Here is a 6,609-nt window from a genome sequence, read left to right on the forward strand (position 1 = left end):
CTAAATTATCAATCTCCTTAGCCTTTTCTCCCACCCACTTAGTTTCTTGAATACATAAGATATTAATTTTCCTATGAATCATAATATCAACTAATTCCATTAATTTACCATTGAGAGTGTCTATATTCCAAGATCCTATCCTAATATTAGTTTCATTAGTTTCATGGACTAACTTCTTTACCCGCATTCGCCCGTAATGTGGGAACCCTTGCTTATTTAACACTACACCTGGGCGCCGGTGTAGCGGCCTTTGCACACTTTTCACTGTATTCAGGCTATACAGCGCGTCGCTTCCAGGGGACGGCCTAACACTTACACAATGATCAAAAGGATTCATGTCATGATTTTTTCAACAAGTTTTACGTTGGTTGTCGACTACCTAACGCAACCCTCCACTTTTCTCATCCGGGCTTGGGACCGGCAACGACAGTGTTAACATTAAATCTTGAACATAAATAAAAAAAATGATTAGGTTATCTTGACTTTAGACATCTCCCATGAGGCTTTTTGAAAACAATAATGCAATGAACTTTGAAGTTGTTATTGATATCAATAAAAGCAATTATTTTTTGATGTTGGATAAATTAGGGCTATGTGTAGGCAAGAAACTAGAGCTATGTTAGGATTCACTTTGACAAATAAGGCAGGAGGAGAAAATAATTCGAAAATAATTCATCTATAACAGAACTTCTAACTACTGTATTTCATTTGGGATCCCTTGTTGGCCTTTGAATACTCAATGATCGCATCCAATATCAATGGAATCTCTATGGACATTGCCAACACCCCTCTCCCTCATGGCCCTAAATACTCCAAATTAAGTGCATGCACTCCTTGAGTTTTTCGCTAACATTGTGTGGCTCTCTTTCTACTTGCTTTATCCTTACTTTCTTTGCTTTTCTCTCCCTTTTATTCACTCTATTTTGCCCTAAGTCTAGATTTAGGACTTATTAGTAGGTGAGGCACTTCAGGCAAACATATCAAGAAAGATGTTAGGCTGATTTGGCTAGAAATTTTTTTTTTCCAGGATTTTTATATTTATAAAATCAAATATTTCAATATAAATTCTCTCAATTGCAAATGTCAAATTTTTAAAAGTAATTTTAGCACTATTTTTAGATGAAAGTTCAACTTAAGAGTTATTTGGTAATAGTTTTAAGTGAGATTTAACTTGCATCTAGTGTCAAGTAGAATAAATGACAAATTTTAAATCTTGAATTTAATATTTTTTTTTAATTTAAATTTATCTTAAATCTCAATTTTATAAAGTCTTTATTAGCGGTGTAAATGAGCCGAGCTTAAGCGAGCTGAATGCTTCTTTGTAGGGTTGTAAATAAACAAATGTACTCTAACTCGGTTGAATTAAGACTCGATCATGTTCAGTCAAATTAGTAAATAAGCAAGCTTGAACAATTTTAAAAAACTTGAAGCTAATATGAACTAAACAAGAACATGATCAAACTTGTTCATTTATGTTCACGAACAAACTCGTTTGTTGTTCAATAAGTAACTTTTTAAATACTTGATATTATGCTCGATGATAGCTCAATAATATATGATATATTATTTTAAAAAAAAATTAATTAAATAGATTATTAACTCATTTATTGATAGCTCAATGATAGGTCTTATCATATATGATATATGAATACTTGATATTAAGTTTCTGTAGGTTTTAAAGTTGGCATTTTTAGTTGTTTGTAAGGATTTAGGTTAAATCATGCTTAAATGCTACAAATTATTTTACTAAACATCTCCTAAGTGAGGAATTTAGGGCAAAATGGAGGAGAAATTAGATTTAAGATATTGTAGGGTTTAGAGTTTCTAATTAATAAATTAATAAGTGCAATCAAATTTGTAAAATTATTTACTGAATTTTTTGTATAAAAATCTAGATACTCGTTTGAATTTTAGCTCGTTTAAATACTCGTTCACTTGTCATAAACAAATAAAATACAAATTAAGTCCAAATATTGAAAAATTTAAACAAGTCAAGCTTGAAGAATATATAAAAGCTCGGCGCAAGCTCAAACCTAACATAAACAACTTATAATTTTGCCAAGTCCGAACTATGACATACTAGACTCGACTCAGCTTGATTACAACCCTACTTGTTTGTGTTCAGCTCATTTGAATTTTTTATTGAGCGTGTTCAGCTCGTGTTTGAAATGACTCGTTAATAACTTATTCCTATTTAGCTCAATCAAAATTTATTTGCTCAAATTGGCTCGTGTTCGACTCATTTCACTATGGAACAAACCTCTTCAAATTTAGGGCCCATTTGGCGAGGCTTTCTCTGCACAGTGCGGCAGGAGGCCGCAGAAAAGGCTCGTTTGGCGCGGCTTTTCATCTGCGGCGGCCGCGAATTTGAGCGAAACGCGGGCCGCATGATTGACCCCGCGGCTCCGCTTCGCTCCCGCGGCCCCGCTTCGCTCCCACCGCCCCCCTTCCGGCCCCGCTTCGCTCCTTCCGCATTTTACCCAGGTGCCCTCATTCTGCCTTCCTTTCGTTCGGCTGCGATCCTGGTTCTGCGATACCGATTCCTGCATCCTGGTTCATCGTTCTCCTCCTCTTTCGTTGTTTCAGCATTCCTGCGATCCTTGTGAGAATATTAATTGCCTCCTGGTTCATCGTTGCTCAAACTATGTCAAAATTTTTAATCAATTTTCTTATTTCTAAAATTATCTTAAGAATCGAATCAATTTGTGCTTGAATCTAATAACGAACTCATCCCTGTTTGTATTATGCAAGATGAATTATAGATGGAGTTGAGCTGCCTCTACGTGCGGAGAAAGGCATGCCGGGATATCCACAATTTTGGGGGTTTAAGGGAGTTTAATGGTAGTTTGAATGGTTGAGCTGAGCTGCTCTTCTTTCTTAATTTCAGACAATTTTTTTTTTGTATCGGCATAAAATCCTCAATGGAATTTGCTTTTACTGTTTTATGGTTTTGTAATGTGGGGCAAATTTTATGGGGAATTTTTCTTTATATATCAAAATTAAAAAAAAAAAAAAAAAATGCCAATATACCAATATATTTGAAATTTTACTCCGATTTGAAATATGTTTGAATCTTGAGTGTCAAATTTGAAGGCTGGTAAGTATTGTTTGAATAAGGATTGAATCATATTTGTGGTCGGATTATATTCGATTCTTGTTTGAATTTTATTTAAATCATAATTGATTTTACTTGAATTTTTATTTGAATGTGTTCTAGGAACGTATGTACTATGGTTTGGTTATGAACTGATAATTCCTCCTCTATCATGTTTATATTTGTAAGGTCATGTGACAGTATCCATCTGAAATTATCTGTCTATTTGATTGATCATTGTGAGAATATTAGTTGCCTCTTGTTATAGATGTGACAAAATAGGTGTCAGTGCCTGCAAACTTTACATCTCTTGTACTCAAGAGGAGTGTTTGAAGATCAAGTACTCGTGAACAATGAAGTGTAGGGGGAAGGGGCAATTTAGAGAAGTTTTGTGCTTCTGGAATGATTTGTTCATGAACAAATGCATACGGGCATAATGGAAGTCATTATATCATAGATCTTCCAAGAAAATTTATTCTCTTATGGGTGGTATAAATGAAAGATTTGGGTGGTATAAAGGTATAAATTGAAGTTTAGGTGTGATATATGTAAAAACATAGGAATTGGATGGTTTTGATGCAAATGTTCCAAGTTATTTGGAAGCCTACGGAACATTGTCAATTCTGAATTAGATGTGATTGTGCTTGAAAATCTTAAACCATACAAAAATCTAAAGACTTGGTCCATATTTTTCATACAAGGGTGTAAGCTCTGCAAAATGGTTATACAATGCAGATTTGATCTCCAATCTGGAGTGCATCAGTCTGAACGGAACGGGTGCTTGATTGTAAATTTCATTGGAATGAAAAGATTTATTTATTTCCATCGTTGGAGATTCTTAATATTAAGGGATTATAAGTATTGGAGGATTGGTTTGATGGATGGTTTTGATGTAAAATGTATTTCTGCTTTTGTTGTATCATATATAAGGTTGTCATCATTCTGTTTCAAATAATTTAACTAAAGAGGGGTAGAATTGACATTTTTTTTAGAAACAGCTACCCCACAGTTATTTTCACACAACTGCAACAAATAACTAGTCAGTTTCCCCACAGCAACTTCCTTAAGCAACGCAGCTGCACCAAATAGAGCCTTAAACTAATTAAACAAACAAAAATTATTTAATTATTTACAAATCTCTTTACAGCAAGGCCACTTTTCCAAGAATTTATGAAGCTTCTCCGTTTAGCTAGTTTTCAACGGCCGGATTTGGGACTAACTGCATTGTACGCAGGACTACTGCAGGAACATTTGCAGACATACCACCTAATATATATTTATTTATATATTTATCTCCCAACACCATACAACAAGGCAAACTCACACTTACAAAAAAACTATTCACATATAAGAGATGCTATTATCAACCTCAGGATTTGGGGCTCCCAAAAAAATTATTTTTTGTTAAAAAATGATTAAGTAGCTTGTTCCTCAAATAAATAAGTGAATCGAATATCAATATTTTTTTGAGATTGGTTTAGAAATGAACAGCCGAATAAAAATAAAGATTTGTTAATTCATCTTTAATTTGTTTGAGCTCAAAGTAATTAAATAATAATATTTATTTATATGTATTTAAAAAATAATATTTTTTTTTATTTTAAAAAATTAAGGGTTATATAGTTATAAAATTTGTAGTTCTAGGCGTTAGTGGAGAAATTATTACATACGGACAACACATTCAGATCTCGTCCGTTGACCACAACCTTTTTATTTATTTTTTGTTTTAGAAAAAAACATGGGGCCCATCGAAATAGCCCTTGATTTTTTTTTTAAAAATAATATTTTTTAAATACATATAAATAAATATTATTATTTAATTACTTTGAGCCCAAATAAATTAAATAGGAATTAACAAATCTTTATTTTTATTCAGCTGCTCATTTCCTAACCACTCTCAAAAAATTATTGACACTCCATTCACTTATTTATTTGAGGAACAAGCTGCTTAATCATTTTTGAAGCCCCAAATCCTGAGGTTGATTGCATTTATTAAATCCCGATTTGCTAAAATGATTCCTAAGGCGGCCCAACCGCCATTCACCATCATGTAATTTTACCGCTTCTCAGTACAATATATACGCTCGTTTTCTCAAACCCTAGGGGGTGACACTTCCAGGAGATAGTGCAGCCGTTCGGCCTCAGCCTATCCGGCCGATGTCCAGATTTCGCGAAATGACACCGGCACTAATCTCTTATCTGATTGAAGCCCCCTAAGGGGCAAACGAAGCTGTTTGCTGGCGCCGGAGAAGCTTTACAACGACGATACTCTTCCCTATCTTGGTGCTTACATATTAGTCAAGTTTACGCTTAGTTTACTTTGCGAAAATCTATAGATCGGTGGAAGAGACGATGCTTCATCATGATATGAATCACAGATCTATTGATTTTGCAATGTTGATGTATATTATTTCATTTTTTTCTTTGTACCTTATCTATTCTTCGTATTATTATAATCATTTGCATGTGCAGTACTTCCATTTTACATATTCATGCTTGGTTGCTATGGAAAATTGTCTCATAAGTAATATTTGATAACAGAAGTAGATGTGAAAAATACCCAATAAAAATAGAGTTAAGGATTCATTTGACACTTAAGAATAAGTAAATGAGTAAGGACTGATAAAGTGAATACTAAAGCATTTGGATATGATTGCAGACAATGCTTAGATTAAACTCGTTAAACTCTTGATATGAGAAGGAGAAGAAGGAAGTGGTGCAAATATTAACCATTTCTAGAGGAGCTTCTCATAAAGCAAAGTTCTTTCACTTGTTATTTGTTTGGTGAGGATGACTCCTCATCATCAAAGCAAGCTGTGATGGAGCGGCGGCTGCATTTGCTTCAGTTGATGGCAAACATTTTATGATTTCCCTCTTCTTATTTGCACATCTTCCCATCCCTCTTCCTCTTTCTCACATGCTATTTAGCTTTTATGTTTTAGTTATTATAGTTTTGAATGTTAATACATTAATTATAGTTTGATTTAAAAACCTTTTTGTTTAATTGGCTCATTTCATCTAGTTCTTGGTAACATGTTGTTAGTAATTATATGTTGTGATTGTGCTTTATATTTGATTAATTTCATCTTGTTTATATGATTGCATGATTATCACTTGATTTGGTGGTGTTTTATGTTTTTCACCTTAACAAGTAGGATTTTGGGTGTAACTTGTAGTTTCCTTTTGCTCTTTGCCTATTTTCCTTTGTAATTTTTTAGACAATGAAGTATGCATTTGGTGGTGATTACTTATCTTATAATCTTCTCTATCACAACGCTTAGGTAGATTTGTGCTTAATTTACCTTGTGAAAATTTATAAATCGGTAGATGGTAGCATATTACATTTTCATCATGGATTTCACTACAATTCTACAGACTTTGCATGTAGATATGTATCATTTCATCTTTTCTAATTTTTGCTATACTTTATTTATTTTCCATGTTGTTCTAGGTAGGGCTGTGAATTTAGCTCGAAGATCGTTAATCTCTTAAAAATTGAATCAAACTTTGGCTCG

General features: G+C 33.4%; 1 protein-coding gene across 2 annotated transcripts in view; it reads left to right on the top strand.

Moving 5' to 3' along the window:
* LOC110026876 (riboflavin synthase) overlaps positions 1 to 6,013 on the top strand; it is a 30,433-nt gene extending 24,420 nt beyond the window's left edge. Inside the window, exon 2 of one of the 2 annotated variants that reach the window (XM_020728069.1) lies at positions 5,754 to 6,013. The gene's annotated coding sequence lies outside the window, so the exon portion shown is untranslated. Of the gene's footprint in view, positions 1 to 2,751; positions 2,968 to 5,753 lie in introns of those variants that run through there. The other variant, XM_020728067.1, reaches the window with a different exon arrangement.
* The last annotated feature ends 596 nt before the right edge of the window (positions 6,014 to 6,609 follow it).

This window comes from Phalaenopsis equestris, unplaced genomic scaffold, assembly GCF_001263595.1.
Source record: "Phalaenopsis equestris unplaced genomic scaffold, ASM126359v1 Scaffold000402, whole genome shotgun sequence".
NCBI classification, from domain to species: Eukaryota; Viridiplantae; Streptophyta; class Magnoliopsida; order Asparagales; family Orchidaceae; genus Phalaenopsis; species Phalaenopsis equestris.